The sequence below is a fragment of the Cibotium barometz genome, chromosome 22, assembly GCF_041138505.1.
Source record: "Cibotium barometz isolate CiBa-2024 chromosome 22, ASM4113850v1, whole genome shotgun sequence".
NCBI classification, from domain to species: Eukaryota; Viridiplantae; Streptophyta; class Polypodiopsida; order Cyatheales; family Cibotiaceae; genus Cibotium; species Cibotium barometz.
In genome coordinates, this window is record NC_141067.1 from 19,167,806 (window position 1) to 19,178,597 (window position 10,792).

A 10,792-nucleotide genomic window follows, 5' to 3' on the forward strand; every position below is an offset into this window, starting at 1 on the left:
TATGAAAGGTTTGGCTTCAGTCACACAGGACAAGTACTCTTCATTTTGACTTTGTTGAGAGTCAAAGGGCAGTAGTTGGCCTAGTTAGGGTTGTCAAAATCTAGTGTTCTAGGGCTTGTTAGGACACTCTTTCTAAGTGCAAACCAACTATCTAGACCATTCAAATTCAGTCCCAATAGTTTCAGACTGAATTGGGGCTCTATGTGAGATCAAACTATGTTCCCAAAATGAAAACCAACTATTCAAACCATTCAAATTCAGTCCCAATAATTTCAAACTGAATTTGGACCGAGGAGGACAATTGGAGGTAATAGCCAAGTCAGTTTGAAAGAGAAGAGGTGTTCATTTGTGTCGGTCGGAGGTCAAAGGTAAGAGTCAAAGCTGATTGGTGCCTTTTGAGTTGGAATCTTAGTGTCCCCAAGTTCTGATCCTCTTACATTTTCTTCTTGTGTATTTTCTGGTGGTGTTATAGAGGCCATCATCCAGCCACCACATAACGTTATGCTTAACCTCATACACCCACTTACATATAATTGCCTTATTTTTCTTAGGCAAAGGCACTAACTCCCGTGCATTTGCATCCAATGTTGCCATCTCCTTATTTATGGCATCTTCCCATTTTTATTTTCCAAATGCCTACTCAAAACAAGTGGGATCCAAATCCTATATTGCTTTAACCATGTAAGCATAATAATGGGCTCTATATCCATTATATCTCAACCTATCAACAAGGTGCCTAACCCTCATAGACCTATGTACACCTAGATCATTGCTATTAGGTGTCCTCAAACCATAGATGGAATGCCAAGCTCCTCATCAAGGCTCTGCTTAGAGTCACTCGGGTCACCACCCACATACAAGTGACCTACTGACAGATCAAGAACAACATGTTGATCTACCTTTTCCTTCCCTTTGCATGATACATGTGTACCTACATCTGTCTCCTCAAACTGAATAATCGTGGACTAACACTGGATCCACTCCTAGAGGACTCTCTATGTCTACTAAGCATCTGTGGGGTTACTGCTCTACATGTGGTGTAGCATTAGTTCTTCTTACATCTCCATCTTCTATTACCTTCACTACTGCTGGTGCATACCATCTACTCATCTCATCAAAGACAACATCTCTGCTTATTTGCATCTCACGAGTGGTAGGGTTATAACATCTATAATCTTTATGCTCCAAAGCATAACCAATGAAGATGCATTTTTCTGTCTTTGGATCCAACTTTGCTGTCGCTTCATTGGGAACATGCACATATGTAATACACCCAAACACTTTCAAGTGAGACACATATGGTTTTATGCCTGTAAACTTATGTTTAGGCATCATACCATAAACAGTTGCAGTGGGGGTTCTATTCATAATGGACACAACAGGTTATTACTATCACGGGATCCATTTAATCTTCTTGAAAAAATAAATCAAGAACTCATAAATTATATCAAAAATAAAACAAAGGCTTTGAATTGAATTGAAAAACCAAATCACATGTGCATAACATAAGGCAAGAGAGAAAGAATAATATCACCATCAACACAAGACTGGGTGCAATCTCCCCTTGGACGTGTGTGGCTCCCCACTCCCACATGTGGTATTTTAATCATATTCATAAATTTAGCCCTTGGAGCCATTAATAGCATAGCTTTTCCAAAATTGGGCTATTTACAAATTTGAATCTTAGTCCAATGCTTTTAAGGTATTTCATCAAAATAAAATAAACCTTGCCCAACTAAAATTGCTAGTGGTCCTTTTTACATGAAATAATAATGTGCACAATTTACATCTATGATTATGTGCACAATTAATTTCATGTCCATTTGCATATTCCATTAAGCTGAATCTTACATAAATTAAATTAAACATAATTTTATAAGATTATTAATGCATCAAAAATATGAATAAATATATACCTGAAATAGCCCTCCCGTTTGGGGAAGCAATTGTCCTCAATTGCGTCAAATGATCAACAACCTAACAAGGTTAACTCAAATAATTAAACATAGTTCAATCACCATTCCCTAGCAATACTACATACATCAATAACACTAGATGATTAGTATTTATTGTGGAGTCACCCATGATACGCAATCACTAGTATGGTATGACTCGTGAGGACCCATACGACACCTCATTCAGTACCCTCGTATGGTGCGACACCTCCGTCGGTGACCCATAGTGTGATACCTCATTCAGTGACCTTCACACTAATCCTCACCTGTGCGACACCTCATTTGGTATCCTCACACATATCTCTCTTGTGTGACACCTCGTTCGGTACCCTCACACAATCTTTCACTAGTGCGACACCTCATTCGGTACCCTCACACGCATCTCTCTCGTGTGACACCGCATTTGATACCCTCACACAATCTTTCATTGGTGCGACACCTCATTCGGTACCCTCGCACCTGCCATCTTATTCCAATGATGATTTCAATAAGCATGTGTTTAAGGTAGGAATCTCAATTTCGTGTTCGGTCTCTTGAAGATGGTGTCGTGAAAGCCACTTGGATTAACAGATTATTTCTAACTTGTCTATAAGAAAAAGATGAAAGTTTAATAATTATTATTGATCTTGGTATGATACTATATTAAAGTTAGTTTTTCTACACATAACATACTAAACTCCTCGGTCTAATATTGTGTTGAGGGATTTTAAATCTTGAAAGAGGTCTTGTTTACAATTGATGTTTGTAGACTTGAACAAATCTCTATTTTTGAATAAGAACTCATAAATTACATCAAAAATAAAACAAAGGCTTTGAATTGAATTGAAAAACCAAATCACATATGCATAACATAAGGCAAGAGAGAAAGAATAATATCACCATCAACACAAGACTGGGTGCAATCTCCCCCCCGATGTGTGTGCTTCTTCACTCCCACACACGGTATTTTAATCATATTCATACATTTAGCCCTTGGATCCATTAATAGCATAGCTTTTTTCAAAATTCAACTATTTGCAAATTTGAACCTGTTATACAGGTATATATTTATTCATACTTTTTATGCATTAATAATCTTACAAAATTATGTTTAATTTAATTTATACAGGATTCAATTTAATGGAATATGAAAATGGGCACGAAAATAATTGCGCACATAATCATAGATGTAAATTATGCACATCATCATTTTATGTAAAAATACCCACTAGCAATTTTAGTTGGGCAAGGTTTATTTTATTTTGATGAAATGCCTTAAAAGCATTGGACTAAGGTTCAAATTTATAAATAGCCCAATTTTGGAAAAGCTATGCTATTAATGGCTCCAAGGGCTAAATTTATGAATATGATGAAAATACCGCGTGTGGGGGTGGGGAGCCACACACTTCGGGGGGGAGATTGCACCCAGTCTTTTGTTGATGGTGATATTATTCTTTCTCTCTTGCCTTATGTTATGCATATGTGATTTGGTTTTTCAATTCAATTCAAAGCCTTTGTTTTATTTTTTGATATAATTTATGAGTTCTTGATTTATTATTTTTTCAAATTATTAATTCGTTAAAAATTATTAGATCGTATCCTTTTAAATCCAAATAAATTTCATTAGTCGTTGTTCAGATTAACACTTTTTCTTTGGATGATTAATTCATTTGCATGTGCAAAATTAATTATCTCAACGTTTATTTCTTAGTTTTTAATCAAAAATATGAATAAATATATACTTGTAACAGAAATCACTGCACTCATTGAAGAATACTCTCTCCCACCATCTGATCTCAGATGTTTTTGTATGCATTTTTCCTTCTAAAAAACGAAGACTTTAAATATCTCAAAGTGAGCAAACACCTCACTTTTCTCCTTCATGAAATAAGCCCACACTTTCCTAGTGTAATCAATGAATAACATAATACTCGCAACTTGGAATTGTTGTTGGCAGTCTTGGTTATTCCCCATAAATTTGAATGTATAACATCTAATGGCCTTGTACTGACAAGTGTTTCATGTGGGAAAGCATGTTTGGCCTGCTTAGCAAGCTTGCATACTTCACATACTTTATGCATACCATCAACCTTAAACTTTGGCAAACCTACAACAATATTTTGGGCCTACACAGACTTCAGTTGTTGAATATTCACATGACCAATGCACTTGTGCTATATGTCAATTTTTGCAATGACACATGTTCCATGCACAAACATGGTTGCCTTTACCTAATATACATCCTCCTTGCTCTCTTATTGTCCTCTTGGTCCAGCTAGCCTCAATCTCTCAACCCTAGAGCCACACTAAACAACCCTTTAAGCTCTACGGACCTTCTGTCGACATTAGTCCAAATGGTCTTGACTGTTATCGATTTTTCTTTCAGAGACAGAACCAATCAACTCAGAAGCCCTACATGGATTAGGAACTCTCTCTTTTATGTCTACCAAATCCTCCTAACCGATAGGCCGCCCTAATTTCATGAAGATATGACTTCAAAGACTCTCTGGTACCCACTACTTACTTACTATTGACTGTTTTATTGCACTGATTTTGCTAATTGTTGATGGCTTACTTAACTTGAGAAGACTTTCTTAGCTCTCAATCCTCTAATACCTCTAAACACTCAAACCATGCGAATATACAACTCTATAGACATACAACTAATCACAAAATGAACTCACAGCTGATCTAGAACTACCAATTTGCCCCCAAACCCATCTGACTTCTAACACGTTTTTAACTATCAGACTCTACTCAAAACAACTTTCCTTGAATTCAAAAAGATCAAAACAATGCTTTTACCTTAATAGCTGACCCCCCTAGATACACAATTGCTGGTAGTTGACATTCTTTTAACCCTTTCTCTCTCAACAAAAGATGATTGCTTCAATTATGAGACAACACTAACTTCCTGGACGTTAGACATACCTTCATAGTTGCTCTATCTCATCAAAGACAATTGAAACAACTCAAACCAAACTCTATATCTCAAATTCTCATCAATCATGACACAGATACAAGCTTTGAACTCTCAACTTTCTTCACTAAAACAAAGAGATACTGTCTCAACACCCCTGAGACAATGGGTCCAAACGTATTAAAAGAAAACACTAAAAAACTTGGGGTTTCTCATAAATAGGCTCTAGCTATTACTCTCCCAATCTCATCAGCTTCACTCATGGATACAAACATCATTAAATTTACAACTACAAACCACAGGAACTTCTCAAACAGACATAAATCAGCACCCAGCTGACTGACATCAACAAAAATTAATAAACCTGAGTTGAACTAAATCATGTTTCTAATAGATTCGGCTCTCAAAAATCATTGGAAACATATCTCTTGACTGATTCTCTGGACCTTAGTACCTTCTCTGCTCTGATTTACCCAAGTTCACCTCAACTGCACTGCACTCCACTTCTACAACTTTCGAAAACTAGAAGTCCCTTTATCTGCAACTTGTCTCTTCACTGTAGATCCTTCACACACTTCACTCACTCTTACTCTCCTTGGTTCTCCTCTCTGCCTACTTGTTGTTTATTCCCCATAAATTATCTCAATTCTCCCTTTTTTTTGGTCGCTCGCCGCCTTGTGGAATAACTGCATCGGCTCCCTTGTTCCTCCATGCTCCTTCTATTTTGGTTTTTTACACATGCTCTTATCCACTTGTGTTGCTACATTGTTTTTTCCACTTAGGATCCATGTCATCCTCCTTATATACATTAGATGTTTCCACATTTCATGTTTGTTTTGAGCTCTAGGCTTCTCTCACAATGTAGATGGTTCAGTGAGTAGGTATAAGGTGAGATTGGTTACCAAGGGCTATGCACAAACCTATGGCATTGACTATGAGGAGACATTCAGCTCAGTTGTAAGAATGAAAACCGTGAGAGCTGTTATTGTTATGGATGTTGCAAAAGGTTGGTCTTTACATCAGATGGATGTAAATAATGACTTCTTGCATGGTAATTTGTAACAAGAAGTATACATGATGCATGTTGAAATTAGAGGAATGTGATGAGCTATGGTGGATCAAACACTAGAATCAACATCATTAACAAAGTGATTAGTAAATAATTAAGATGTAATTAGTGTATAATTAACAAATAGATTAATGTAGGCATGGATACTCAAAAACCAGCAAATTCTCATTAGGGAAATGCCTCAATTTATAGAGTTTACATCAAGCATCAAATCCCACTGATTTCTCCATGATTCACTCCACCTCTTTTCCCTGATTCTCTCCACCTCTTCACTTTTCCCAAAATATCTCCCATAATATCTCCACACTTCCCAGAATATCTCCACACTTCCTAAATCTTCTTATGCTACCCTTTATTCTCTCCCAGTAGATTCTTCTCACCTTTTCACAGGTTCTTTCACATTTACACATTCTCTTTTATAGCCTCTAACCAAGGGCTTGTTCCCGCACACACCCTATTCACTTGTATTCTCAACACCTCCCCTCAAGTGAATTCTCCTAGTACACCTAGACCCTATACCAAGTTTGCCTCCCCTTACTTGATAGTCCGTGACTAGTGTCTACTCCTCCCCTCAAGTTAACTTAGCACACCTGGACCTTGTACCAAGTTTTTCTCTTACTTGATAGTCTGCGAGACGACCAGTGCCTCAAGTCCCTAAACTCCATAGTCCTTGACACTCTCTCTCTCTATGTGTCCAAGGCTACTATAAGTGCCTGCGACCTTGACTAAAGTGCTCACACATACATCTATCTACCACGTGGCCTACATCATCGGTGGCTCAGAGGTGGTTTTACTTTGTTGGGGCAGGTTACATTGGGTTGTGGGGTCTCTCTCTCTCTCTCTCTCTCTCTCAGAGATTTTCACATGGCTCCTCACTCTTTGGAGCCTCACATCTTCTCTTGTCTTCAGTCTTCTTGTTGTGGCAGCTTCTCTCCACGCGTCCGTCTCTTCTTTCAGTCTTCTTGTGGTAGCTTCTCTTCTTGTGTCCATGTCTTCCTTCAATGCTTCCTTTGGATCTTCTTGGTGTGGATCTTCCTCTTGGAAAGAGATATTCTTCTTCTTTCATGGCTGGGGCCATGAGCTCGTCCGTCAGGTCTTTTTGCTCCATGTGAGCAACATGTTTAAATGTTTTGCTGATAGTTTCTTTGGGCTTTTGATGTTTATCTTTTGTCATTATGCAATGCAAACCCAAATTTATGCGGGAGGTCTTACCTCTTGCCTTATTCTGGACAAGGGCAGTGTCTGATCCCATATTTACACTGATGCAATGTGCCCACCAATACATAATGCGTATAGCATTCATTCTTATGCACATTCCAAATGCAACTTTGGCTGTGAATAATCTTGAATTTGAGTGAGATTTACAGGCATTAACCAAGGGTTAAATGCAAAATGATGATTATTACAAATTTATCAGCATAATTTTTCCAAAAATTACATTAAATCAAGGGGGTAACCAATTTGTACGGAATGGTTGGAGTATCAAACCAACTCCAAATTGCAATCTGAAGTTATAGGGATCTGTATCAGATACCTAATGGTTAATTTGAACCCTCAATTGCACCAAAATACAGTGATTAGTACTGATTAGCAAATTAATCTACTATTTTGTGTGCAGAAAACAAAGTATGCGGGGAGTCCAGATCTGGTGCCTTAGACTTCAAATGAGCTCAAATGCTTTAAAAGCCATCAATAGCAATGAGTCTAGTAGAGGATTAAGCCAAGAAGCACAAGATTTGACCAAATATTGAAAGCTTAAGCTCTATTTTACCAAAGTCACCTGCAGATTTGATGAAGAGCTTGGATCTCACTGTAGACTTGATGAAACTGAATTCTGTCTTCACCAGCTTGTAGAGCATGCTTGAAAACACCTTAGGCTAAGAGGAATTAGAGTGATTTGAACTGAGCAAGCAGAAATCTCAAATCTCCTTTAGAAAAATGGTGCCTGCTAAATTGTCGATTTCTCCCAGCTCCGTTGGCGGTTTACGCTTCTTTCTTGATGAGCTTGAAGAGCTATGAGATACCTATCATGTGCTAGAAGGGTTTGGCCTAATTTTATGTGTGCAAAGAGAGGGAGCTCCTCCACTGGCTAGGCTTATTCCTCATCCAGTCATATCTATTCCCATCATCCTTCATCCATTCTCATCCAATCACATCTCATCACATCTATCCACATCACATCACATCCATTTACATCTATTCAGATCCTCATCACATCTATCCACATCACATCACATCCATTTACATCTATTCAGATCCTCATCACATCACGTCACATCCATCCTCATCACATCTCATCCATTCACATCCACCCATATCCACATCACATCACATCCGTTCACATCACAACTCATCCATTCACATCTACCCCGATTCACATCACATCACATCACATCACATCCATTCACATCACATCTCATCCATTCACATCTACCTAGATCCACATCACATCACATTCATCCACCTTACATCTCATCCATCCATTCACATTACATCACATCCATTTATATTCATTCAAATCCATATCTCATCACATCACATCCATCCACATCACATCTCATCCATTCACATCTCATCACATCATATTCACATCCATTTACATCTCATCATATCATATTCACATCACACACATCCATTTACACCTACCCAGATCCACATCACATCCATTTACATCACATCACATCCATTCATATCTACCCAGATCCACATCACATCCATTCACATCACATCACATCCATTCATATCTCATCACACCTATTCACATCTCATCACATCCATCACACCCATTCACATCCCATCACACCCATCACTTTCATTGCATCATCCACATCACATCACATACATTCCATATCACATCACATTCATTCCATCCACATTACATCACATCCACATCTATCCATATAACACCACATCCATTCATCATCACATTCATCCACATCCATTCATTCATTCACATGCACATTTATCACATTATATCTCATTCGCATCCATTTTTATCACATCACCTCCTTTCACATATCATCACATCTCATTCACATCTTATCACATCACATCGCATTCACATCTTATCACATCACATTCACATCTTATCACATCACATCGCATTCATATCTTATCACATCACATTCACATCTTATCACATCACATCGCATCCATTTACATCACATCACATCTCATCCACATCTCCTCACATTCACATCCACATCCATTTACATCTCATCCACATCTCCTCACATTCACATTCACATTCATTTACATCACATCACATCTTATGCATATCTCATCACATCCACTCACACTCATCACATCACATTCACATCTTATCACATCACATTCACATCTCCTCTTATCACATTCACATCTCATCTAATCACATCGCATCCATGTACATCCCATCACATTCATTCAGATCCACATCACATCTTATCACATTCATTTACATTCATTCAGATCCACATCACATCACATCTTATCACATCCACTTTTAGTACCGTTTTCTACTTTCGAGGACTTTTCTAAGTTTCTGCCAATTGCTTGGCCTAGTTAAAGGTACTTTTTTCTCGATCCCATTAAATCTACGTATCAAAGTATTGTTGAAGATTTAAAAAGAAAAAATAAACCTTATCAGAATTGAATAGTAAAAATTCAAAAAGAGCATTTAAGTATTATATTTTCATTCCTTAAGCTTCATTAATGAGAATTAATTCTAAACTTCTGTTTACTCATTGGATCCTCGATCCTCCCAGGGATTCCAGATTCTCTTTTCTAAATAAGAATTATCCAAGTTTCCTCGATGGATATTTTCATATTCTTTCTCAAATTTATCAAGTAAAATATATTCAATATTCTTCTTTTCAAGTAAAAGATTCATGGGATTTAAAAAATAAATTCTACCCATATTTTCCAATAAAATTAATAATGCTCAAAATTTTACTTTTGATAAATACTCATAATTTGAATTATGCCAAAAATTCCTCTTTTACCATTTAATTACTTGGATCTCAAATATCATGGGAATTCCTCTTTTTGCATAAAAATAAATTTACCAAAAATTCCTCTTTTACTATAATCAATTAATTATGCATAATTACAAAAATTTATTTCTCATGAATATGATGAAAATCATTCTTTTTGCATAGGATGTCCAATCCTAGAATATGGTGGGAAGTCCTCTTTTAGCATTATGCATAAAAATAAGATATGTATTATTTTTTAAAAATTTTACCATAGCTTCGCTTTCTATTACTGATAATTTTTAAATTTTTTTCTAAAAGAATAAAAGCTTGTAATAAAAATATGATTTTAGTTCCTCTCTTATGCTTAAAATCAAACTATGAATTTAAATCATAATTTTAACCATAAAATTAAACATAGCTATGATTATCCCACTAGATTGATCTAATTTCAACATTTCTTTTTTCCCAATTTGTTAGGATTTCTCATTTAGAATGAATTAGAGTAGTTTTTAACTACTCATAAATAATCTAAAAGAATTTACCATTATTTTAATAGCACAAAATCTTAAAAATATAATTTTCTTAATCTCTAGCTTATCAAGCCGAGAGTTTAGCTTTGAATTAAGAGACTATCATTGAGAAGCATCCTTTTTCAAGGGATTTAGCCATAAAGATGGCTATTCTTTTAGAGAGAGAGATTTGCTTTAAAGAGAAAGCATTACAAATAAGCATAAAGATTGACTTCCTCTTAATAAAACATTAAGACTTTAAGGGAAAGCTTGATTTAAATTTAAAAAATCATTTAGAAAGCTTCTCAAGCTTGAGAGGGGTTGAGAAGAAGAAAGTTAATGAGAAAATTGAAAAAAACCATAAAATTTAATTTTACTTCCAGGTTTGGCTTGATTCTCTAATT